General features: G+C 34.1%; 1 long non-coding RNA gene across 1 annotated transcript; it reads right to left on the bottom strand.

Annotated features, from left to right (window-relative positions):
- Positions 1-2,687: 2,687 nt before the first annotated feature.
- LOC107858570 lies at positions 2,688-4,031 on the bottom strand. The gene is made up of 2 exons (XR_001671104.2): positions 3,484-4,031; positions 2,688-3,086 (listed from the first exon to the last, which is right to left on the bottom strand). It is a non-coding gene; the product is annotated as an uncharacterized LOC107858570 (long non-coding RNA).
- Positions 4,032-27,794: the final 23,763 nt, after the last annotated feature.

Below are 27,794 nucleotides of genomic sequence, written 5' to 3'. Positions count from 1 at the left end.
TAGAAAGTATGTGCTAGTACCATTTCATATTATGATCCTTTTAGGGGATGTTATGAAATGGTAATCACCATTTACCTTTAATTTATCCTCTAATTAAGCCACCAAAAAAGACACATAGTCAATATTTACTTTTCCATAAGTCTCTACAGTCGAAAATACAAATGTATGTGTTGGGTAGAAACTTCCAAGTACAATGGACTTTCAAATCCTTTCCACCTCAAGCACCTGTACAACCCAGGAGCCATCATGAGAGTTTAGGACCCTTCTTTCTAAAACTATGTTATTAACATCTTGGTTTCTATTAACTAATCATAGGTTGTACATCTTGGAGTCTACTAGTTTGACACTTCCGGATCTCATAGGAAGTAGTCATTTTTACCCATGAAAATCAGTTATTTATACGTGGACCTGAAGAAACTCATCCACTACAAACATGTACATTGGCTGTTTAAACATCTATTTTTGTACATATTTTTTCTTTTAGAGAAAAATGTGTATGCTCTCCAATGGTATAAATAGGGTTGTATCGATGAAATTTATTTGTAAACAGTTTTTACCTTCTCAAACACTTAATGCTTAATAGATTGTCATATTCAGCACCATAACAGAATGAGAGCCTCGGAACTTGGATTACCTTTTAAACTATTACCTTTTAATTATTATTTTTTAGTTAGAGATTCTACTTTCTTAGTATATATGGATTACAGGAGGTGCTTCTTTAATAGCCTTTTTTGCAGCATCTCATTCCTCAACAGCCAATGCATTTGCTTTATCAACTTTTTTTGCATATCTTCCAAAGCCTCTTGCAACTGTGCTAGCTCTTGTGCTTTTTTTTTCTACCAATTCAGTATGCATAATGATTTAAGCAACTATTATATCTGAATAACAATTCAAAAAATTCCATTTGATTGTATGGGTAGAGAATGGTGTAACACAAAACTGCTGAACATTATAGTATCTACCAACAGGATGCACGATTAATAGAAGATAGTCTGTCATGCTATGATGAATGAAAGGTTCTCGTTTGATGATCTCTTACTAAAGTCCCCAAGAGGATTGTGCATTATACTCAACTAAATGACAATGTCATGTTCCATGGAAACCAGTGTACCAAGTTTAAAACAAGGCGTGTGATAATCTGACAAGATAACCAACCAGGAAACCACCTTTAAGATGGTCGTCACATTATCTTAAAGCTAAATGAGCGATGTCAGAATGACAAAAGATAATAGAAGCACCATTCATTTATAAGAAATCAATGAAAAATGGGAATAAGCTAGCGAACAAAAGCTATTATAGTGTCACAAGCAAAACCTGAAAAGCACTATCAAACTGACCAACAATGTTATGCTATACAAAATAAAGTACCGACTAAATCAAATGGCAAGATGCAACATCTACGACTCAGTGGTATAGAATACAACTATCTTTTGTGAAACAATATTCTAAGACAACAAAGCCAGTCCAAGGCTCTAGTAGAATAACATAGTTCAGGAAAGATGAGATTCAATAATGTAATCCAATAAGCTTGTCCATTGTGGATCAACTCAACATCTACATCTCTTTCATGAGCTGATAATAACAACATATCTTGTATAATCTAATTAGTGTGGTCTTGCAAAGGTGGTATGTATGCAGTTTTTATATTCAGTTTTTATAGGTCAAACATTAAAGATACAAAATGAACATAAAGGCATAGACTTTTTATTAGTATTAGCCGGATGATCAGAGAGAGGATAATGTTAAATGAAAACCTGCATTCATTTCAAGAGAATTTACCTATTTGAGAGTCTTTAACAATTAGTGAAAATGACAAAATACCCAGTGTAAGACTGTGATACCACAAGTAGAGTCATACCACGTAGCCCTATCCCCCGGCCCTACCTTGTAGAGGTAGAGAATTTTCTGGTAGATCCTATAGTTACCAACAATTATAATATCTTCTGGTCAATATATGACTAGTTACTCGAGTGATTTGCTAGGTATAAGATTATATCACGACTGGGTAAATAAAATCTTTAGCAAATACAAATTGAGTCAGGCAACATCTTGGTAAAAAAATCCTTTAGTATAGGCAAATCAAGCACACGAGAATAAAACAAGATCAGAGGCAGAATAATGAGGTGACATACAAGCATACCATGAAACCACCAGAAAGGAATACAGAGAGAAACCAGCAAAAAACTCTCATAGACAACTATATAAACTTATTGAGAATATGTCTTCCCCAATTGCACTCAAAATTAAGTCAACTTTCATTGAAAGGAATTACTAACAAATGAATTAAACAAAGGTAGGAAAAAAAGGAACTAAGAAGACATTTTTAATATTAGAGAATAGCTTCCTGACAGAAAGTCAGCCATGCTACAATGAGATAAAGGTTCTCCTCTAGATACTACACTTCATTAAATGAACCCTCGAGAGTTAATCGATCATTAAAGCCCCATGAGGATTGGGCATTATACCCAACTAAATGAGAATGTCAAGTTCGAGGAAAACTAGTACAACACATTAAATTAAGGCATCTACTAATCATAGAAGATACTCAACCACCTTCAAGACAGTCATCACATTAGTTTAAGTATAATGAGCGATATCAGAATCACAACAACTACTAGAAGTACTTTGTTTCAAAAAGGACTACTAGAAGTACCAATCATTTATAAGAAATCAATACAAAATGGGCATAAGCGAGAAAACAAAAGCCACTAAAGTGTTTGAAGCAGACACTGAAAGGCAACATCAAATTTACAATGACAATGTTATGTTATAAAAATAAAGCACCAACTGAATCAAATGGAAAGAGGCAAAATCTATGACTCATTGGTCTAGAATATAACTATATTACATGAAAAAAACACTCTAAGACAATAAAACCAGTCCAAGACACTAGCAGATCACCTCAGCAAAAAAAGCTATTAGTTTTTGCTGAGGGCCAAAGATCTGCAAGAATAACTCTCCTTGAAGTCACACTTTCTTGAAGAAGTGAAAATAGAGGCCTACACTTCTTTTGTAGAATGAGATGGAGATACATCAACAGCCTTGAACCGGTTCACTGTCCCATTATTAGCACTACTCTTCACATCCTTAAATTCAATCATATAATTTTTGTTAGATGAGTAAAATGAAAGAAGCTAAACCCATAGAAATCAAAAAATAAATCAAGGAGAAAGCAAAAATGTTCACACAATCAAATATTCCCTAAGAAGAAGAAAAAACCAAAATCCCCAAAAATTAGGTCAAAGTCGTAGAAGAATACACTAACCATAAAATACCCAAATATAAAGCAATTGAAGTGAAAATTTGAGAGAAATTAAAGTGCAAATTTCGTCTGACTTTCCAACACAAATTGAGAGTTGAATTCGGTCTCACTTTCCAACACTAAGAGAAATTGAAGTGCAAAATTAGCCCTAATCACAAATCAAAGTGCAAATTCAATGTGAAATTAAAGTGAAAATCAGATATGGTTTATCTTTAACTCACCAAAATATAATTCTACAGTCGGTCTAAAGCTCACTATACCGTAGCTCACTACAGTCGGTCCGAAGCTCACCTAATCACAGATATGTTGTTTCACATTTTCTTCGTTTCCCACAGAGAATACCGATGGGACTAGTAAATTGATTTATGAAGAGGCACCAGTAAATCCGACAAAGCTCACTACCAGATATTGTGGTGTCTCCACTGCCCTCTCCACAAAATTGATATTATAGCGAATAAAATATTTTAGAGGAATGAAAGTTTTAAGAGAATAGGTTTAAGAGAACAAAAAAGTATTATTAAAATGAAGGGAATAAAATAAAGCGATGCAATAGATATTTTTGTACCCAATAAGTGTTGCTATAGCTGATTTTGTATCAACAGTTTCAACAACCATTGCTATACATTTATCTGTTGCTATGCTTAATCGTCAAAAGTGACAGTTATAGTGCTAAATTATAGCTAATAGAATATTTATTTTTGGTAACGCATGAAACCGTTGCAATAGACTACCTATTGCAACACCTTGTTAACCATCACCAAAAATTCTATTGCCATGGAGGTAATTTCCAGTGGTGAAAGAAATAAAAAGGAAGAAATAAGGGTGGAGTAAAAAGGAAATTGGTTAAAGTGTGGACTCCAAATTAAGTGTAGTTCCAAAGAGGCTTAGTCACTAGATATATCCATATGTACCATACCAGCCCCCACGCCAATATTACAAGCTGAATAAAGTCCTATAGTGATCGTAACTTGACTGTCTGAAAGCTAAGGTAAAGAAAATAAGGACAATCCTATGGTATTTGATGCACATTTGATGGAACTTCTTTTTTGAACATGAGTGTCTCTTAACTATCCCCACATTGACATGCATTATTTCATATGAGTAAGTGGGACTTCTGTGTTGTGAGGTCACATGGGTTGTATTGCTAGCTGCTTACTTGTCTAGATAGTGTAACTTGTGTATATGCATGTTTGTCTATTGCTAGTCTAATTACCATACCTTGATTCCCTTGTGTCATATTATTGTGTTGTATGTATACATATAAATGTTTTTGAATTGATAAAATAGGAGGGAGTGAAGTGTTTGAGCTTAAAGTGATGATTGACTACCTTGGATAGCTTACATTCTCCTAGTTAAGCGTCGTGTTTGTATGTTGTTTTATTGTGTTTTCTGAGGACATGCAAACATTCTATGTTAAGGGTGTTGATGTGCTATGAATTGATATCACTTTTGATGATTAAAATAATAAAAATCTGTAACTTTCTTAGGTTGTTTTGTGAGATATAGTGTGTTTTGGGTATGTTTTGTAGGAAACTAAGTTTGGAAGATGAAACTGAAGAAAAAGATGAAAGTTGAATTTTTAGGCTACTTACTGAGGCACTTGTGGGCGTAAGTGTCACTATCTAGCATAGATGACCAAACTAAGTATCAGAACTTGAAGTCCAAAGGCTCAAAAGCAGGAAAAAGAAAACCCTGTCACTTACTAAGGGCATCTACGGTTCGTAGGTGCTAGGTAACCTTAGTATGTGTCAGAGGGCCAAGTCCAGAGAGTTTTAGGAGTTATGTAGAAGGTTTTCCATTTACCAAGGACCACATAAGGTTCATAGGTGACCTAAGTGTTCACCTTTAACACCCCACAAAAGTCCTCCATGTATTATCTCCTAGTAGCATGATTATAGAGTTGAAAACTTGAAAATTTTTCTAAATTTCAAAAACACTTAGTCTCATTTTGAGCTCCAGACCTTTGAGGAGTTATTTTACAACCTTCATGACCTCCAATGGTTAATTTTTAAGTTGATTCGCGATGGGGCAAATCGATAGTACATCTCAGACAAGTTTCAAATTTTTTGGGCCGCACTCAGACCTTGTTTGGTGTCCAAAAATAGTGGACCAGTGCGATCTTGGCGCGCTGCATCGCCCATCGCATTGGTCAATTTTGTGCATTAATTTACAGGAAAAAAGTACTTAGACTTGGCACGATTAGGGTACGATACATCGGGTATCACGTCAATGGCATCGATGCGTTTCATCACCTATCGCATCGATGCCCAGTTGTTTTAGTTTTTAAAATCCGCATCCAGGGGGAAATGTAGTCATTTTTCCCCACCACTCTTTATCCTTAAAATGGGATTATACTCCCAAATCACCACTTTATTGATATTTTCCTCAAAATTCATCAAGAACACTCCTTAGGGTTTCAACCTAGAAATCCAAGGAAACTCAAGATTTGACCGTCAATTCTCGAAATTGATTCAAGGATTGGAATTCCCAATTTGAGGTCTTCAAGAATCATCCATTAGAAACACAAGTAGAATCCCAAAATAAAACATTCATCCAAAATTCATAACCTAAGGTACGTGGGGTTTATCCTAAAACTACATGGGTTTATGGAAACACTTGAATTTGATTTAAGGTTTATCAAGCATGAATTTATAAAGGTATTTTGGAATCTATGTTTTAAATTATGCATTCTGAATATTTCAATGCTATTATTGATTTGGCCTTTAGGCCTTTCCCCTTAAATTAATTTATGCTCATATGTATATGTGTCAAATTGAGTTTTTAAGATTGATTGAGAGCATAATTCTAAAGTCCCTCTCTTGTGATGAATTGAAGTTTATGATCTTGTCAGGAATGATTTGAAATGCAGGTTTTATGGTTTTAAAGTATTTTTTCTTAATATCATAGTATTTAAACATGATTTAAAGATGATGAGAGGGAGTTTTTTGATATAACAATATCCTTGTTTTAAAGAGAAAGAATTCCATGTGATTGAGGACTTTGACAAGACCACCTTGTGTATTTGAAATGTTGAAAAAAAGAGTTTCTTGCATGTGTTTACATGAGTTTTTAGAAAGATTTCTTTGAAATAATTTATTGATATGGTGGTCCCAAACCTTATGTTTTGAAAGAAGAGAATTATAATAAGCTATTAATGGCTCAGAGATGCGACTTGCAAGTCAATGGTATGACGATACCATATAAATGTATGCCATAGCAGAGTAAGAGTTTTTCAGAGTTTGATTTCAGAGAATACATATTTTAAAGTGTTAAAAATGGGCTTAAAGAGGGTTAGGAGGTTACCTGAAGAAGGCTTGAGTTCAAGTAACTCTTAGCCTAAAATCAGATTTTTACCGATACGGGTATATTATTATCGTACACTGGCGACGACCCTATGGCCTAGTAGAGATAGAGACTCCGACCCTTGCAGCAAACTTGGGTTAGGGGCTTGGCTGCCGAGTTAATGGCAGATTCGATATAGCCTATTGAATTTCAGAGTTGTAGGGTATACCACCTACCGCAGAAGTAAAATAAAGAGTGTCACAAAGTTCAGATGATTTCATAGAGTCTTTTAACTATGCCCATGTGATTCTTACCATATGATATATTTATGAACTGTTTTAAATTGCTCTCATATATGTTGACTAAAAATTATTATTTTGGATTTGCTCTGCGTACTAGTATAATTATATTGCCCCCTACCTTCTAGGGTCTGAGGCTAAATCTAGAGGTCCGGCTAAGCAGTAGAGATTTCAGAGAGAAGCAAACTGTGTAATGGTGAGTCTTCTTTGTTCCAGAAGGCCTGTTTATTCCAGACTATGTTATTTATTTTGTTTTGGGTCTACTGGGGGCCTTGTCCCAAATTCAGACAGTTGGTGCTTTAGCATGTAATAGAGATTTCGCAGATTGGTTTAGAAGTTTTCTAGAATTGTTGGATTTTAAATTCTTTATCATTAAATTGAGTTTAAAGTATGACCATGATTCTATATTAAGTTGTATTTCCACATCTTATTTTATTATATGAATGTTGTGCATGACTACCAGATAGAGAAGGGCATCCGGGCCTTCATAGTTCAAAATTATCGTCACGGCCAGGGCCCCGGTTCGGGTCGGGACATCACCGACCTTAATTTTTCTTTTTAATTTGGGTTTTGATTTTTAGGGTTTCCTTGTGTCCTATAAATACCCTTTTAAAGTTAGTTTAAACATTCTTAATACTTACAAACATATATTCGGATTTTGATCTTAGGATTGCTTTGTATTAATTTTGGTTGTTTATTCAGTTAAACATTTTAGGTTTTATCCATTGATTACTGTGTATAGTTTGTATGTCTTCAATCATTAATTCTTTTAATTGTATTGCAAACATGAGCGGTTAATTCCCTTAGCTAGGGTTGTGGGAACCCTCACTAAATAACTAAGTAGGGAAAGGGTTCAATCTTTCTAGATAGTTGTTGCTATATGCATTGTGGTTTTCTTTGTACTTATTGATTTCTTCATGGTTGCAAGCGTTAAGACCCAGCCTGTATTCACTATGAACCCAAGAGAGAGGTAGATTTTGGGAAAAAGAGATCCCGACAGTGATTTGGGGTTAACTACTAAAATAAGCTTACTTGCACTATCTACTTAAGATAGTTAACTTACATCTAATTAACTTGAGACCGAGAGGAGATAGTTGAAACTGGGTCCAAGGTAAGGGTTAGTAAGATAGAGAAGGGATGAGTGAAATTCACCAAAGTATGTTAAGAGGCAGTTGGTGATACCTAACTTACCAGATTCTACATGCATAGTAGTTTGATAGTTGGATTGAGCATGAGAAGCATACTGAGTTAGAGGCTAAGGGGAACACAAGCCTAGTGTTTATTTCTGACTATTTACAACTAAAGATTTTGAGTTCGGGGACTGTTTATAATTACAAACCCCTATTTAATTTTAGTACTTTTTGTTAATTCCAGCAAACTAGATAGAGAAGTCCACTAGATAGACAAGTCCACGTATTCCCTATAGGTTCGACCCCAACCTAGTTGGGTTACTTTACTCGACAGCAACCACTTTATCCTTTAGTTGGAGGTGTAGTTTGGGTATTGATCAATGCCTGGAAAGTCAAATTCTACAAGCCACCACTATGTTTATAGCTAACAAATTTTTCTTTATTGAAATAGGTGAAAATTTTTGTTCACTGATTTTAGGTACCTTTGGAAAAGCATATCTGTTAGTTGTCTTTCTACTCAGGACCCTCCTAAAAATAGGACTCCACTTTCTGTTTAGGATCCTTCTGGAAAATGGGATTTTACTTTCTGTTCAGTACCCTCCTAGAAAATGAAACTTTAATTTTAGTTCAAGACCCTTCTGGAGAATGGGACTTAGGTTTAGAAACATAGAATCTTTCTTTATCATAACTCTTTAAGATAATTTTCGTTCTAGTTTTGTCTTTGATTGTAAGAGCCCGCTTGGAGAACAGGATAAAGAAATGTCAAGTCGAGAGCCTACTTAGGGAATAGTGTAAAGAAATTGCTAGTCAAGAGCCCACCTAGAGAACAGGGTGAAGAAATAGCAACTTAAGAGCCCATTGGGAGAACAGGGTGAAGAAATCAAAAGTCATGAGTCCTCTTAGAGAATAGGGTGATAAATTAGCAAATGAGGAACCCGTCTGGAGAATAGGGTATTGAAATAGCAAGTGAGAATCCCGCCTGGAGAATAGGATGATGAAATTGAAAGTCAGGAGCCTGTCTGGAGAATAGGGTCATGAAATAGTGAGTCAGGAGACCAATTGGAGAATAGAGTGATGAAATTGTAAGTCAGGAGATCACCTGAAAAATAGGGTGATGAAATAGAAAGTCAGGAGCCCACCTGGAGAATAGAGTGATGAAATTGCAAGTCAGAAGCCTATCTAGAGAATATGGTGATGAAATAGAAATTCAGGCTCCCGCCTAGAGAATAGGATGAAGAAATTGAAAGTCAGAAGCCTATTTAGAAAATAGGGTGATGAAATAGTAAGTCAGGATCCTTCTTGGAGAATAGGGTGATGAAATAGCAAGCCAGGAGTTTGCCTGGAGAATAAAGTGATAAAATAGCATGTCAAGAGCCCACCTGAAGAATAAGGTGATGAAATTAAAAGTCAGGAGACCGCCTAAAGAATAGGATGATGAAATAGCAAGTTAGGAGCCCTCCTAGAGAACAGGGGGATGAAATTGCAAGTCAGGAGCTCGCCTAGAAAATAAGGTGGTGAAATAGCAAGTTAGGTGCCCGCCTGGAGAATAGGGTGATAAAATATCAAGTCAGGAGCCCGAATGGAGAATACGGAGAAGAATTTGCAAGTCAGGATCCCACCTGAAGAATAGGGTGAAGAAATAACAAATTAGGAGCCCACCTAGATAATAGGGTGAAGAAATTTAAAGTCAGGAGTTCGCTTGGAGAATAGGGTGAAGAAATTTAATGTTAGGAGCCCTCCTGGGGAATAGGGTGAAGAAAATACAAGTCAGGATCCCGCCTCAAAGAATATGGTAAAGAAAGTGCAAGTCAGGAACCCGCTTGGAAAATGGGGTGAAGATTTTAAAGTTCAAGTTAAAATTCAGAAGTACCACCTGTAGAACATGGTCAATTTTTGAGTTCATATCCAATACCAAATTTGCATTGAGAAAGAATCTATTTTCAAGTTCAACCCAAAGAAAAGAAAATATTTAATCAATTGAGAAAGAATTGAAAACTCAAGTCAAGAATCAAGAGAAGTGGCATAGATAGGACTTTTGTACTCATTAACTTATAATTTTTATTTTGATGTAATGACAGAGCCGCAGATCGAAACATCGATAGGACCTCACTCGACTCTCCAACTCAATATATTCAGTCTCTTTTTCAATCCTGGGAACTACATGTGACCTGATTTCCACATAATATGGGATAGGTAGGATATCTAAAATCAAGACTCGGTTGCACTCTATCTTTCTTTTTCTTCCTTTTGAATGATGGATGGGACAAATTTTATCTCATTGTCTACTTCTTTGTTTGGAAACACTTTGTATTTGAAGCCAAAGAGGGGCATGATGTAGACACATAAATTTGACCCTTCCCAAAAGTCAAATCAACTCAACCTACTCACCTTACCATGCATCCTACCCATTTGATAATTTCCCTCACAAAAAAAAAAACAAAAGAAACATCAAATCCACCACACTATTTCTACCCTTATCTAAAAAATAACAAATTTACAATAAAATAACCATCTCTCTCTATCCAATATAGACAACTCACCCTTACCTCACCAACACCCATATCTACATCCCTCTATCCCTTCCTCCTTTGTCCTTAGTCATATTTTTTCCACAATGGGGTATAACAAAAAGTGAAAAGAAATATGGGCACCTAGACTAACAGAATAGAGAATATATTCTCACATGCATACAACTCACACCTTACACATACAGATTCATATATATATATATATATATATATATGCAAATACCCATACACGAAGGGAGAAGATTATTCACACAATAATACAAACAAATAGGACAAAGAACACATCCACACCCATATACACTACACAAACATAGTTACAAAAGGGAAAACTATAGTGAAAATAGACTGAAAGAGAGAGAGAAATATGATTGTGAAAGAGACTACGAAGGAGAAGATATACACATGCTCATACATATAAAGCTCAAGAGAATAGAACAACATAGTGGGAGATTAGAGAGAAACAAAAAACCACTGTATTTGTCACTGTTAAGGCAATGGGTTCACCAGAAAATGCATAAAATCTGAAACTAAAACCCCCAAAGTCTGTCAACAATCCATTGGAAATGCAAGTCGTTCCCTTTTCCATTACCGTCTCATAATTTATGGTCAGGTTTAGCGAAAAACAATAAAAAAAGTATAGATGGGAGTTAGGTTCCTTCATAGTTGAGGTTCAATTCAAATTTGTTAATTTGGGATTCATATTGAGATTGAGTCGAGCTTATAGGAAGCGGATTCTACCTTTTAATAGACCAACACTTTGATTTCAAAAGCTTCTTCTACGGTCCAATTCTTAACTCTATTCTTTTTTATGTTATCTCAAAGTGGTTGATGATGTGATTCGGAGGTATATGTTGAGTGTTTTTGAACAATTTTGATTGTCGGGGATTTGGTTATTTGATTTCTGTATTAAAATTAATTAATTGTATAATTAGGAAAGCAATTCAGGCGGAAATCAAAAATTGATAAAAGTAAATATTGGTTTGTTTTGATTCATTTATAGTTATTTAATTTGGAATAGGCATCGATTTTGGTTAACCTCGATAGTATTATGTCTAGGTTGAGAATTGATAAGCCAATCTTAGGTTTTGGGGTAGGAAAACTATAGAACTCTCTATTATTGATTGTGTAAATGCTTGTTTTGAATGATTTTTCTATTTATATTGTATTTTTATCAAATGTATTTATTCGCCGAGCCTCAAGGTCACATGTATATATTTATTAAGGAATGCCCCATAAAATTTTATATTTGCAAGACCGTTCATGATCAAGGACTGAGGCATCGGGTAAAGCATAGTTTAGGGTAGTTAGAATAGTTTAGGTTTTTATTTCAACACTTTTTTTTTTTCATTTTGGTCTGTATTAATTGGATTGAACACTATTTTCAGAATATTGATTGTTTGGTTATTTGTTTTCTTTTTTATGTGCTTTGTTGCTTCATGCACTTCATAGCGTCATATTAGCCGATATTAACTCAACAAAGCGATTGTGCTCGAACCATGAGACCGAGGAATACCTAACACATTCCACTCAGTCAATAGAATTTCTTAAACAAATTCTCTATTTGTGGATCAGTTTTAAGAGTCAAAATCGTTTTGAAAAGGGATTTTCAAAGGCTACTTGGAACACCAAATTTATGTCAAGTGGTGACTCTGAGTTTAATTATAAGAAATCCTTTTTCAAAAGCATTTTGTTTTTGTCACTTTAACAATAAAACCATTTTCGTACTTAAAGTCAATCTCTTTTGAGTTAAAAAATGCAGTGTGACGCACCATACAAGTAATGATGCCACAACTTCATGAAAAACACCATGACAGCCAACTCTAAATCATAGGTAGGATAATCTTTCTCATGGGGTTTTAACTAACGAGATTCATACTCAACTACCTTGACTTTTTGCATCAACATTTCATCCAAACGAACACCAAAAGCATCACAAAATATGGTAAAACCTATGCTCTCCTTGGGCAAAGTCAAAATAGGGGCCAAAGTCAACAACTCTTAGAGCTTTTTGAAGATTTTATCACAAGCATTCGACCATTGAAAGCCATCTTTTTCTAAGTCAACTTGGTCAAAGAAGCCATAATAGATGAGAATTCTTCTACAAAATACCAATAATAACCCGCCAAACCAACAAAACTCTAAATCTCAATTAGAGAAATAGGTCTAGCCTATTTAATCCATTTTTAACTCGAAGGGTTGGAAAACATTAATTTTGACTTTTTAAACTATTTCAAAACTTCAAAGAGAATTTTGAAATAATCTAAGAAATTACTGAGTCGCCACATAATTTATTTGAAACGAAATTAAGAAAACTTTTAAGGAAAATCCGAAGTCTTAAAATAGAAAAAGACTTAGGATTTTAGGAAAATTCCGAGTAAGAGGTTCTTATTAACATCTTAGGAAGGTTTTTAAGGCACCTAAACTATCCGCTAACTTGCAGTTATCCGGACTATTTGAAAAAAAAAAAACACCTTTGGCTAACTTTAAAAAAGAGAAATTGGTTTTTGAAAAATAAAGTGATTTTAGGAAAAGACTTGTATAAAATAAATATTGACTGATTTAGTAGGGAATTCAACTAAGTCTAAGAAAATTAACAGCAACTAGCACGTAGAAAGGGGAGGAGAAACTAAACGACTTAGGCCATTAGGCCCAAATCAATAAACCTGTCCTAAGCTAATTTGGGATTTCGGACCATCATCACCTATCCTAATCTAAATATTGGGTATTGGGCCCGTAACCTGTCCTAAACTATATTTTTGATCCCTTTTGGCCCAAAATTTGCTTCACTTGTATTAGTTTACAACTTTGACTTCGAGATCCCCAAATAAATGAACAAATAGATAAATAAATAAATCGATAAACAATAATCAAATCGAGACTTTTATAGTCTCTTAGAGACCTCATAAGTGGGTTTTGACCCATTTTCCTTCTTCTTCCATCTTCTTGAATCAACACGCAATATAGTCGGCCTAGGGTCTAAACTTTGAACTTGCCTCAAAGAGGTGGGCCTCATTGTCCTATTACAAAATGTAAGAGGAGAGGAGTCCATTTGGACTTGAGATATTTTTTGCATGCAAAGAAAAGAAAAAGAAATTAATATACGTTCAAGGCATAAAAGTTACATATTTTAAAGCAAAAGAAAATATCAAGAACCGATTTTTGAATGACAATGATAAGCACACTTGCACACATACAACAAGAATGAGAGTCAACAGATGAAATGCAAAGCAAAGACACTCACTTACATGCTTCATAATTTATGTTCATATCAAGAATGAATAAAAGTAAAAGAAAGAAGGTCATATTCAATGAATCAATACGACAACAAATAATGTAAGCTTGCAAAAGTAAAGGGATGAGGAAATAAGAAAAAAATCCATGACTTCTGAAATTGAACAAACATAGACACTAATCCATATAATAAGAGAAAAGAAAGGCTAACTTTTCAAGAACAACAATTATTAAACTCTAAGGCGACATTAACAATGATTCATACATCCTAATCATGGTCAACTTTAGGGAATACATGTAACGACCTATGATTTATCTTTTTAAGACATCTTTGATTATCTTTTGATATTATGAATCAAAAAGAGACATGAATCAAGTCTTTACACACACAAAGAGCACATATAACAATCCGGAGTACGAAAGCTGGAATAAAAGTTTAGCATCTCTAAAAGTGAAATATCGTTCAATATTCATACTATGCATGATCCGAAAATATTTAAATAATTCTATTTAGCCACAAAAGTTCGAACTTTCTCATCATTTTGACAAGAAAATATGCGACCAAAAGAGAAATAAACATCTTGGATTGAAACCAAAGATAGCACTTCATCTCTTATATGAGTATTTTGAAATCCATTAAAATAATTAGCAAGCAAATGACAAATTCTTGACTTAATTAATTACTATTTTATTAAGGCAAACCAAATAATAGTAACTATTTTCCTACATAAAAGAAACAACTTTACATATTAAAACCAAACATATCTGCCAACAATGAATTTAAACAAGGTATGAGTACGTCTTTTGAGCAAAGATCAAAACTTTATACATAATAATCAAAGAATAAAGCCAAAAGGCAAAACAATCAATATTAACTATTCTTTTCAACATAAAGGAAACAATTTTACATGCTATAAACAAACAATATCCACCAACAATGAGTTTAAACAAGACTTGAGTATTTTTTTTTTTAAGCAAAGATCGAAACTTTATCCATAATAATCAAAGAATAAGGTCAAAAGGCAAAACAATCACTATTAACTATTCTTTTCAACACAAAGGAAATAACTTTACATGCTAAAACAAACATATCTACCAACAATGAGTTTAAACAAGGCATGAACATGTTTTTAAAACAAAGATTGAAGCTTTATCCATAATAATCAAAGAACAAAGCCAAAGAAACATGTTCAATGATTGCTAGCTCATTTTTATACCATGAACATGAATAACCATAATATTGATACCACAACATCCTATGTCCTTCAAGGCCATCTATAAAAAATAATCCCAGTAAATACAATTACAATTACGAACTACGAAGTAGAATCAGATGAACAAGAAAACGATAATAAAACTGAAAAGAAAAAGGTTTTCTTACCTTTTTTGGGGCAGCAAAATGGGACTTCAAGCTTTCTTCGGAGTCTTGATCACCATCGAAAAACAATCTTTCGAGAACCCCGATTAGACTACTGCTTAAAAATTTTTGCTAAAGAAAAGAAATTTAACTATTGACTCAAAAAAAATTTCCACTCTTTGAGACTTTTTCCACTTTAAAACTTGGTTTCTACCAAAATAATGGTAGTATTTATAGGAACGTATGGGGATCCAATTATATTAATCCACCAATGTGGGAGAAAGTATTTAGGGGTTTTTTGAATTTTAAAATTTGCAGATAAGGTGTGGTGCAAGATGGGGAAGGGGAGAATTGTACAATGTAGTATAATTTTTAAATTTTAAAATTGAAAAAAGGACAAGGTTTGAGGGAATTGTACAACGTAGTATAATTTTTAAATTTCAATATTTAAATTTGAAAAAAGGATAAGGTTGGGGGGAATTGTATAATGTAGTATAATTTTTGAATTTTAAAATTTGAATTTGGAAAAAGAATAAGGTTGAGGGGGAATTGTACAATGTAGTACAGTTTTTGAAGTTTAAAATTGGAAGAAGGATAAGGTTGAGGGGGAATTGTACAATGCAGTACAATTTTTGAATTTCAAAATTGGAAAACGGACAAGGTTGAGGTGGAATTGTACTATCTAGTAAAAATTTGAAATTCAAATTTGAAATTTGGGATTTGAATTTGATTTTGGTGGGAATTGGGTAGAAAATATGAGAATTTTGGGGAATTTTGGGTTATTTAAAATATAATCCCATTTGGAATTTAAAATTTAGCAACATTTATTTAATTTTGACCAAATTAAAACTCAATTGACAAATTGCATTGCAATTAAGCCCAATTTGATTTCAATTATGGCCAAATCTAATAGATTGTCTAAATTAAATTAAAATTCAATGCGAACTAATACTTTCTTTAATCCTGAGCTTCTTGATTTAATAAAATCAAATAAATATTTCTCCAAATAAATTAATTTTGAGAGCAAATTTTATTTAAATTAAGACATTATCCTTTTAGATTAATTTTTTGCTTAATCTGTAAAAGTTCAATTTTAATAAAATGTTCATTGAAGTAGTAAAATTTATACAATTTCGTATATGTATACAGAAATGTATAATCATCAATTAAATGACAAAATTAACCCAAATAAATATTTTAGAGCATATTTATCTGGATGAAATAAATATTTTAATTTTATTAAAACTTGAAGAAATCTAGGGTTAAATTTAGTCGTGGAGGGAAAAAATTAGGTGTTAACAACTGCCCCTTCCTTTGGGTAGGTTGGATGCAAGTAACACTGGGCAAAGAGAGTTTGACATTCCTAATTTTTGTCCGACTACAAATTTATTTCTGAAAGAGATTGATTTTTGCATGAGTTTCATGGAGTTATAGTCAGACCTCGGTATTAGGTTTCCTACATATCTCAGGTTACGTGATAATTCAGGCCACTTGTAGTTAATAAAGCTTGACTTTTAAGCTCGATTTTTCAAAGAATTCACAAGCTATCTCGATTTTTAGTTCTTTTGATAAAATCAAAAAGCTGTGAAATAAGAGGATTGGGGAGCGGTTAGAATGCAATTGAATTTTCAACATGGATCCCAACCGACATATCTCCAAGAATTAGAAAATCAGATTGCTTGTAGATTGATGCAATCGGTAGAAAAGATAGTCTTTTATTTCAGACAATCCTTGGTTCGGAATGAATGACAAATTGATTGAGTTATGGAAAAGAGGCTTGTAACCTCTTAACCATGAATGTTGGATCCATCACATCCATAAGCAAGAACTTACCTGGACATAATTTTCAAAACTCTAAGTATGTTGTCACCCAGATTTGAAAGAAAAAGAAGGTTGCCCTCGGTATGTGATTAGAAATATCCCAAAAGTGAAGCTGAAACCACTATATCCCAGAATCCCACATTCCTTCTAATAGGGGTGTTGTTTAATGGTGGTGGCAATCATCCTTTAGCTCGCATCCAAAGAGTTTGACGTCCCTCTCTAGACTTGATCCCATTTTGATGCTAAGAAAAATTTCCACGTTGTGTTGCGTCCTTTTTGGAGTCATCCTCACTTGTGGTTTTGATTTGAGATTTTTATCCTCTCAGATTCTCTTGACAATATCTCAAACACAAATTATTATTAATAAACACAATTCACGAAAGGGGTGTATACTTTTTTACCATATCACCACGTGAGTTGTTGCCTAAAAAGCGAAGTCATCCTCTTATATACCTATTTGAAAGGAAATAACTTACAATAATAGACACAAAAAACTCTCTTAGTTGTTGCATAATAAGCTCATTTGTCTATTGAATATGTCTTCAAAATGGGGTGGCCCTTTTGGACACCGACGACACTTTATACAGAACGGTCCCTACAAATGTGTAATCTTATGCTGATGAAGCAACCCTTTTGGCCACCTATAATAATTGTTGTATGTGGAATGATAATCTCTTTGGTTATTAACAATGATTTCTTGCATGTGACCTCGGGTAAAACTTGTGCATCTTTTGTATCGATACAACTTATAGATTTCCCTTGAATTATAAATCATTGGATAATCTTGCACATTATTTGATGTCGGATATGAGGAAACTTACATATATCCTTTGAATTGCTATCCTTTAGGTAATCCTACACGTTATTTGACCTTGGATAAGAGATGAATTATAAATATCCATTCAATTGCTAGTTCTCAGGTATTCCCGCACATCATTCTATCTTGGATATATTACTTATAGATATATCTCAAATTTCTAATATTCGAGTAATCCTGCACATAATTGATCTTGGATATGATGCGACATATAGAAAACCCTTGGACATATCAATTTGGTGCTCTTGCATATTCTCCAATTAGGATTTAGTTGCGAGTTCTATCAATTTTTGGGTAAATTTTCATACTATCCAGTTAGGATATTGTTGTGGCTTACGGATGACCTATGTATTATCAACTCATAGGTAATCTTGCACACTATCCTATTTCAAATAATATGACTGATAGATGACCCTCGGATTATCAATTTCTAGGAAATCTCATACATCGTCCGCTTTCAGATAGCAACTTAAAGACGTCCCTTCAAATCACTTTTTTTTATCCATTCAAATGTTGATTCATAAAATGATGTTATATCCTCGACTCCGGGCTATATATCATTTGAGTGGTCAATGGATATAAAATATTGAGATATCCTTGGCGCCAAACTATGCTATCTTTGCCTAGTTAATGGATATTGGTGCTCCAAAGCATCTTTAAAAGCCATACCTAATTGTATTGCATAGAGAGAAATTATGGAGACTTAGTTGAACGGCATTATTTCCCTCTTAGCGATGATATGATATGAAATAGCCCTCTTGGCATAGCTAATGGAAAGAAATGAAATGGCCTTCTCGATAATGGCATGAAATGGCACTCTCGATGATGATATGAAATGGCTCTCTTGGCATGGACAATGGAATGAAATGAAATGTCCCCCTTGGCAATGGTGTGAAATAAAATGGCCCTCTCAATAATATTATGAAATGGTCTTCTCAGCAATGGCATGAAATGGCCCTCTCAGCAATGGCATAAAATGGCCCTCTTGGCAATGGAATAAAATATCCATCTCAACCATGACATGAAATGGACCTCTCGATAATGATATGTAATGTTCCTCTCAGTAATGGCATGAAATGAAATCGCCCTCTCGGCAATAGCATGAAATGGCCTTCTCAAAAATGGCATAAAATGGCCCTCTCAGTAATGACATGAAATGACCCTCTCAACAATGACATAAAATGTCCCTCTCAATGATGATATACAATGGCCCACACGGTAATGGCATAAAATAGCTCTCTCAGCAATGATACGTAATGGCCCTCTTGGCAATGGCATGAAATGGCCCCTTCAGCAATGAATAATTTTATATGAGTCTGTTTGTCTGTATTTTGGCTCTCTACACATACCGTTTTCTTTGATTCAAGGAAAATTTTAAGGATGACTTTCTGTTTTTCCTCTTATTGTATGACCCTTTTGATTGTTGTATTTATTGTTTCAACTCCTTTGAATGCACCTGCGCTCAAAGAAAGTAATTAGTAGACACAAAGTCACTTTTACTAGCGACTATTTTTCAGAAATATTCTAAAAAAATATTCATAAGGAGGATAAGGCTCCTTTGTTTGTCATTCACGATCTTTCGAAATGAGATAGGCAACTCAAAAGGTCCTTGGCAGATGGGTGTTGAACCTGTCTTTGGGAAGCCCAAAAATACCATTCTTGGGCAATATATGTTGGTTGTGGTTCCCAATTCATGTGGAATTTTTGAAGAAGATCCCTATTTTTGTGTATTGATCCCTGCATCCACAGAAAAATGGTTAGTTTTAGATGAAACTACTCTGTGTTTACCTTCTTTGATCCTTGGTTGCTTCTTTCCATCTTTTAGGACTTTCACCCTAACTCCTCATTCTGATATATGCCTAGGCAATCACTAAGTAAAAAGATTTGTATAGATTTTTGAAAGTAGTCTTAATTTTAAAAACTAGTTTCAATAATTTCTGTAAAGCTTTAGAAAATCTCTGCCAATCATGTCATGAACTAGCTCAACAAATGTCTTCCTCTTGGTTTCGAGTATATCTGACGTTTGATAAAGGAAATCTAAGAATTCATCATTGTCGTTGATGGTTTCTACCAAAAGTTCTGTCATATATTTAATCGACCTAGACTTGATCGCACCTAGAGATTTCCTAAAACTTGACTTCGACCTTTGGTGCTGGGTGATTTGAAATATATTTCAGTGTTTAGTGGAAATTTTGAGTCCCTCCTCAAAATTTCTGCCCCAGTTTAATGTTGTTTGAGATGATCTCAGCTCAAGAGAATCCTAAGTCTTCGTTGGTCTTCATTTTCTTTGTTGGATGATGATCTTCTTCTTGTGAATTTTTTAGACTCCTTCTCTTAAACTTTAACCTAGTTTCCATTTTATGGGGTTATAACTGAGCCGTTGGGGTACCTACATATCTCGTTGAAGTAGGAATTATGTCAAATATAGTTCAAGACTACGCTAGGGATATATAGAAAAATCTAAAGGGTTAACTGAAGCTGTCATAGGCCGCCAACATATCCCATTCTTGCGAATTCAGGTCATCACGTAGTTCATACATATAAGGAAAGGGATTCTAGGCAATTACACATCATAATACAAATACTATCATAAAGGAAATTATAAATAAACCAAGGAAACAAAACTAAAACATCCTTCAAACAAAGTATCTCTTTACCGCATCGAAATTGATTGATTTGGTCCACTTTTAACCATCCATCTCAGATAGAATCAGAGCTCCTCCGGATAGTACCTTGCGAACTATGTATAGTCTTTGCCAATTCGGAGCAAACTTTCCTTTGTGCTCTTCTTGTGAGGGAATATGCATTTGAGAACTAATTGTGCAACTTCAAATGTTTGAGTCCTTACTTTCTTGTTGAAGGCACAGATTATCCTATGTTGATATAGCTAACCATGACATACGGCAACCATTCTCTTCTCATCAATTAATATAAGTTGTTCATAGCGAGTGCGAACCCATTCTTTGTTACTTTTCTGCCTTCTTGAATAATTCTTAAGGAAGGTATCTCAACCTTGGCAGGTATCATAGTTTCATTCCCATTAACAAGTACATAAGGGGTTGGCCCAGTGGAGGTTCGAACTATTATATGATACCCTAGTAGAGTGTAGGGCAACATCTCATGCCATGATCTATCATTTTTGATCATTTTTCTCAAAATATTCTTGATATTCTTATTGGTGGCTTCTACGACTCCATTTATCTATGGATGATATGTGGTTGAATTACGATGAATAATCTTGAATTGCTCACAAATCTCGATCATCAAGTGACTGCTCAAGTTAGCGCCATTATCAGTAATGATTGATCTGGCACTTGCAATTGGCAGATTAAGTTATTCCTGATCAGCAACTACCTTTTTAGTGACGGCTCTATATGAAGAAACTTTGACCCACTTAGTAAAGTAATCAATAGAAACCAATGAATCTATGCCCATTTGACGCCAGTGGCTCCATTGGTCTGATAACATCTATACCCCAAGCTACAAAAGGCCAAGGTGAACTCTTTGCATAAAACTCATGTGGAGTCATTCGAACCAAATCTGTGTATCTGGCATTTTAGGAAACTCTATACATACTTGCTACAATCATTTTCCATAGTTATCCAGAAGTAACCAGTTCTTAGGATCTTTCTAGCAAGGGCAAACCCGTTCATGTGGGGCCTGAAAACTCTGGTATGTACTTTATTTATTCATTTCATATCTTCCGCGGCATCGACACATCTTAAGAATCCTAAGTCTGGGGTCCTCCTAAAATGGATTTCCCTACTTAGAAAGTAATTCTTTGCCAAACGCCGAATTGTCTTCTTCTGATTGTTGTTGGCCTCTTCAGGATATATTCTAGATTTTAAATATCTTTTAATATCATAGTACCATGTCTTTCCGTCAGGCTTCTGTTCGACGTATGCACAATGTGCAGGTTGTTCCTTCAAGCTTATTTATAAAAGATCAATGTAACTCTGATCTGGGTGCTGAATCATGGAGGATATAGTAGCCAAAGCATCAGAAAACTCATTTTGTATCCTTGACATATGTCTAAAATTAACTTCCTTGAATTTTCCATACAAATCCTGTACCAGTTCTACATAAGGGGTAATCATGGAGTTCTTCACAACCCATTTTCTCTGTACTTGGTGAATTAGCAAATCTAAGTCTCCAATGACCAATAATTCTCTCACACCCATGTCAAGTTCTTACTTGAGGCCTAAGACGTAAGCTTCATATTCATCCATGTTATTGGTGTACGAAAAGCACAATTTAGCGGTTGTAGGATAATGTTGGCCTGTTTCTGACACCAAAATTGCTCTAATTACTAAGACTTTAAAGTTGAACACTCCATCAAAAAAATAATATCCATATGGAGCATGTTTCTAAATGATCTGTTAAGCTTTCCCCTTGATTGCATTTTGAGTTACACACACGATGTCGAACTCACTCAGTAAAAATTTTCACCTGGCTAACTTTTTCGTGGGCATGACTTTCTGAAATATATACCTCAATGGATCAATTCTGGAAATAAGATACGTTGTGTACGAGGATTGATAATGCCTCAACTTTTATGCAACCCAGGTCAAAGCACAACACATCCTTTCTATAAGATTGTAGCGAGTTTCATATGGCGTAAACATTTTACTCAAGTAGTAGATTGCTTTCTCTTTCTTACCAGTCTCTTTATGTTTCCCGAGGACATACCCAAAAGTATTTTCTAATACTGAAAGGTAAAGAAACAATGGAATTCCCTCCCTTGGTGGAACCAAAATAGGCAGAGCAGACAGATATTCCTTGATTCTGTCAAATACTTTTTGACATTCTTCTGTCCACTCATTCAATGCATCTTTCTTTAACATCTTGATAATTGGATCACATATGACTATTGATTGGGTAATGAACCTACTAATGTAATTCAAATGACCTAGGAAACTTATAACCTCTTTCTTGGTCCTTAGTAGCGGTAAATCTTGAATTGTCTTGATCTTGAATAGGTCTATCTCGATGCCCCTTCTGCTGACTATGAATCCCAGTAATTTCTCGACTGGCACACCGAAATCACACTTAGTAGAATTCAACTTCATATTGTACTTTCTTAGTCTGTTGAAGAATTTTTCTAGATAGGTCAAATAATCTGAACTTTTGCCGAATTTGATAATTACATCATCCACATTCACCTCAATCTCTTTATGAATTATATCATGATAAATCATCGTCATATCACCCATGTATGTTGCACCCGCATTCTTGTGACCAAACGGAATCACCTTGTAATGATAAACACCCCAGGGCATAATGAAAGTTGTCTTATCTGCATCTTCCACATCCATTAATATATGATGATACCCGGAGAAATAATCCACAAAAGACTGCATTTTATGCTTTGCACAATTATTTATAAGGATGTGGATGCTGGGTAGGGTAAAATTATCTTTAGGACTAGCTTTGTTCAAATCTCTATAGTCAACATAAATTTGGATCTTTCTGTCCTTTTTTAGCACTGAGACAATATTTGCTAGCCATGTTGATATCTTGTGACCTCCACAACCTTAGATTGAATTTGCCTCGTCACTTCTCATTTTATCTTCAAACTTAAGTCCGGCTTGAATTTCTGCATTTTCTGCTTTACTGGATCAAACTCGAGATTAATTGGTTGCTTATGTAACACAATGTTGGTGCTTAACCCCAGCATATCATCGTAGGACCAAGTAAATATATCAATGTATTCCTTGTAGCAAGTGGATGAGTTCGCTTCAGTTTCCTCCAGGTTGGGCTTCTCTCGATTTTCAAGTTCTTTTATGTCTTCCACTAACCTCTCCTCATCATGGTCTTTCCATTCATCATCATTCACATCACTTTGTTCATCTAGCCCTTGACATGAAACTACATTGGAAGATTTTAAATTATTGTTACCTATTGATCGGGTAGTAATAAGTGAAGTGGAAGTCCAGTTCAACAATGTTTTCTCTAATTCATCCTCTTTAATTTCAGTTATCTTAAAACAATTCTTCCATGGTAGCATCACATTTTTCCCCCTATTCCATCCTCTGGACCATCAGTTATAGGTTTTGAAAAAATGACTGGTAGAGTCCAGTTTTACTACTAATCAGTTTTTCTTTCCTGTAACAAAGCTATAGTCAAGATGAAAATCTTTTATTCACTTTGATCTAGTAAAGTAGGTGTATTTGTCAACACAGAATAGTTTCTATGCAGAGTAAAAATAACTCAAAATTTGATGTGTTAGACTCCGTTAGTAATAAGCAATGCAAGATGACAAGGAAGAAAGTAAACATATAAAGTTGTTTCTCATCTGATGCTAATTGATCCATGGAGTAATGATGACTTGACAATTTCAGTGAAGATGATTTTGTTCAATGATATGGATATGTGAAATTTGTTAGGAACGTTTAACTCTTCTTCTTCTATCAAGAAAGTGGAGGACATTAGAGTTTTTGAAGATAGAGGCCGAGCCGAAAGGCTTCTTACGTATCTCACGGGGTAGAAACAAGGACCTATGTAATTCGAACATATAATGGCTTCTTCTGAGTCCATATTTAACCCTCCTGAAATGGTAATGAGCTTTTAGGAAGTTTTAATAATGATTACAAACTTTTATGAGAAACTTGAGAAACTTGGAGTATGTTTGGTTGGACTTTTCCTTAGAGATGTTCTTTGAAAAATGGGATTGGATCAATTCGCCTTTGATATTAATCAACATAGCACATATAAGCACATAAAGCAGTTATATCACATAAGAATATTATAATAAATGTGCATCCTAATTGGGTGACCCTTTTGAGCCAAGGGTTGGCCTAATGTATTTGAAGGAAATATATGTTTTTTAAAACCAATCCATTATCCCCAAAACATCCAAAGGTATACATGAAGGTCATAAATGCTTAAAAAAGTTGCATAAAATGGATACATTCTTTAGGTAAAGGGAAAATAACATGCAAAAAAAAACAATATCCCACACAGGGGATAGTAGCTCTTAGATATTCCTTCATTGGCCTTCGCCCTCTTAACTTTGTCCACTTCTTGTCATATGTGATATCTGTTGATGATCGAGTGATTACTGAATGACTGTGCTCTATACTTATTGGGAATTAGTCTGAAAAATCATGCAATCATCCAAACAGATTAATTATCAACCTTTTGCCTGGCTTGCTTTAACTTTTCCCTCAATTGGTGGATGATTGAGGCATTCTTATGCAAAAGAAAACAAATTAAGCCATCCTTATGTGGAAGAAAACAAAGTAATCCTTCCCCTTACACCCAAAGGATAATGGATTAGATTAAATAACATATTTATTTTTAATTGACTCGTGGCCAATAGACGCAGGGCAGGTTTTCTAATAGGCCCAATACCCCCATGGGTATTAGGTCATCTTAGGCGCATGCCTAAAAAGAGGGTTTTGGTGTAAATCTATCTTGGGTGTCTAGAGTGGGTTTAGACACAGATTTCCAAGCGGACAACTTGGGTTTGAAAATACGAACAGCCTCCGACCGCCTAACGTGCCAGTAAACCGTTATACTCCAAATATTTGATTTGGAGTTGATTAACAGGGATCGAGACATCCAAGAAACCCCAAAATAATTTAATAATCATCATATGGGATTATGCCATGAAATGCAATACTTAAATTTCGTAGAATTTAAACATACAACCACATAAACAGTTTAATAATTAGTCAAAGAAGCTAATTCAAATATTTGGTCAGAACCTAACTAAATGTCCCCAGCAGAGTCGTCATTTCTGTTTTATCCCTTTTTAACTCAAAGGGTTGGAAACATTGATTTTGACTTTTTAAAATATTTCAAAACTTTAAAGATAATTTCGAAACAATCTAAGAAATCACAGTCGCCACTTAATTTATTTGAAAAGAAATTAAGAAAACTTTTAAGGAAAATCCTAAGACTTAAAATACAAAAAGACTTCAGCTTTTAGAAAAATTCTAAGTAAGAGGTTCTTAATAACATCTTAGGAAGGTTTTTACGGCACCTAAATTGCCCACTAACTTGCAGTTATCTGGACTATTTGAAAAACAACACGTTTGTCTAACTTTGAAAAAGAGAAGTTGGTTTTTGAAAAAGAAAGTGATTTTAGGAAAAGACTTGTATAAAATAAATATTAAGAGATTTAGTAGGGAATTTAACTAAGTCTAAGATATTAACAACAACTAGCACGTAGAAAAGCGAAGGGGAAACTAAAAGACTTAGACCATTAGGCCCAAATCAATAAACCTATCCTAAGCTAATTTGGGCTTTCGGCCAATCATCACCTATCCTAATCTAAATATTAGGCATTGGTCCCGTAACCTATACTAAACTATATTTCTAAGCCCTTTTGGCCCAAAATCTGCTTCACCTATATTAGTTTACAACTTTGACCTCAAGTTCGCAAATGAATGAATAAATAGATGAATAAATAAATCAATAAAGAATAATAAAAATCAAGAATTTTCAAGTCTCTTAGAAACCCCTTAAATGGGATTTGACCCAATTTATTTCTTCTTCCATCTTCTTACACCCGCATGCCATATAGTCGACCTTAGATTTAAACTTCGAACTTACCTTGAAGAGGTGGGCCTCATTGGCCCATTACAAAATGCAAGAGGAGAGGAGTCCAGATGGACTCGAGACATTTTTTGCATGCAAAGAATAGATAAAGAAATAAATATACATTCAAGGAATAAAAGTGACTTATTTCAAAGAAAAAGAAAATATCAAGAATCAATTTTTGAATGACAATGATAAGCACACTTGCACATGTATAATAAGAATGAGAGTCAACAGATAAAATGCAAAGCAAAGACACCTACTTACATGCTTCATGATTTATGTTCATATTAAGAATGAATAAAGGTAAAAGGAAGATGGTCATATTCAATGGATTAATGCGAGAACAAACAATGTAAGCTTGCAAAATTAAAGGGATGAGGCAATAAGAAAAATATCTATAACTTCTAAAATTGAACAAACATAGACACTAATCTATATAACAAGAGAAAATAAAGGCTAACTTTTCAAGAACGGAAATCTTTAAACTCCAACTAAGGCTACATGAACAATGATTCATACATTGAAATCACGACCAACTTTAGGGAAAACATGTAATGGCCTATATTATCTTTCTAAGACATCATTGATTCTCTTTTGATATTATGAATCAAAGAGAGACATGAATCAAGTCTTTACACACACAAAGAGCACATACAACAATCCTGAGTAAAGAAATTAGAATAAAAGTTTAGCATCTCTAAAAGTGAAATATCGTTCAACAATCATACTATGCATGACTCGAAACTATTTTAATTATTCTATTTAGCCACAAAAGTCCAAAAATTCTCATCATTTTGACAAGACAACATGCGAACAAAAGAAGAATAAACATCTTAGATGAAAAATAAATCTAGTAGTTCATCTCTTATATGAAAATTTTGAAATCCATTAAAATAATTAGCAAGCAAATGACAAATTCTTGACTTAATCAATTACTATTTTATTAAGGCGAAACAAATAATAGTAACTACTTTTCCTACATAAAAGAAACAACTTTACATGTTAAAAAAAAACATATCTGGCAATAATGAATTTAAACAAGGCATGAGTACGTCTTTTAAGCAAAGATCAAAACTTGATACATAATAATCAAAGAATAGAGCCAAAAGGCAAAACAATCAATATTAGCTATTCTTTTCAACATAAAGGAAATAACATTACATGCTAAAAATAAACAATATCCGCCAACAATAAGTTTAAACAAGACATGAGTGTTTTCTTAAGAAAAGATCAAAACTTTGTCCGTAATAATCAAAGAATATCGTCGCATGAGTTTTTTTAAGCAACAATCAAAACTTTATCCATAATAATCAAAGAATAAGGTCAAAAGGCGAAACAATTAATATTAACTATTCTTTTCAGCATAAAGAAAATAACTTTACATGCTAAAACAAACATATCCACCAACAATGAGTTTAAACAAGGCATGAACACGTTTTTTAAGCAAAGATTAAAACATTATCCATAATAATAAAAGAACAAAGCCAAAGAAACACGTTCAACGATTGCTAACTCATTTT

The sequence above is a fragment of the Capsicum annuum genome, chromosome 2, assembly GCF_002878395.1.
Source record: "Capsicum annuum cultivar UCD-10X-F1 chromosome 2, UCD10Xv1.1, whole genome shotgun sequence".
Lineage (NCBI taxonomy): Eukaryota > Viridiplantae > Streptophyta > Magnoliopsida > Solanales > Solanaceae > Capsicum > Capsicum annuum.
Note: the sequence above shows the minus strand (reverse complement) of the source record. Positions and strands in the feature narration are given on the sequence as shown.